This window comes from Poecilia reticulata, chromosome 10 (assembly GCF_904066995.2).
Source record: "Poecilia reticulata chromosome 10, P_reticulata-male-v2, whole genome shotgun sequence".
Lineage (NCBI taxonomy): Eukaryota > Metazoa > Chordata > Actinopteri > Cyprinodontiformes > Poeciliidae > Poecilia > Poecilia reticulata.
The window spans coordinates 30,813,104-30,813,847 of NC_088839.1; positions in this window are offsets into that span (position 1 = coordinate 30,813,104).

The window sequence follows — 744 nt, forward strand, 5'->3', positions numbered from 1 at the left end:
AAACATTGAGACCCATTAGTAAGGGCTTTTAACATTTTTCGTGTTTGCCCAATGTTGTAAATTCACGGTCTTCCCACAAGGAAATGACGTCACGAATTCGCGTATTTAGTAGCAAGTTGAGGAACATTTTCAATCAAGAAAATAAAATTACTTCAAATGTAATTTTCTGTTGACCACAAAAGTGAAAATAATTTTACATTTCAATTTAATATTGCATGAAAAGTTAGTTTTGTTCTTCAGTGCTGATTTCTGTGACGAAAATCCTGAGACTGTAAAACGGTACAGTCTTTTTTGTATAATTATGCTTTTGTGGAATACGCATATTTTATAGTGAAATTTATTTTTCTCTCGCTGTGTTCTAGTTTATGGGTTGCATTGTTTTGCTTATCCTAATGTTATAACATACACACACCGGAGCGAGATAATGGTAGGACTTTTGCCTTGCAAAAGAATGACCGTCTGTTCGAGTTTGGAGGCACTCACTTTACGTCCGTGTGTTCTTGTCGGATACCAAAATAAAAATAACATGACTGTTAGCTGGTTTTCCCTTGTCATTAATGAGTGTGTTTCATTTATGTCCTGTGTTTCTCCGTTGTCCTGTAATTGACAACCGACACAGTAAGGATTAGGTGTATGATTCTTGCTAAATTCTGAAAAAACCCAGATGATTTTTCGAGTTTATCGTCAAAAGTGTGACAGTTAGCGGAGTTGGCTTTTATTTTGAAGCGTCGAGTTGGAAGTTAC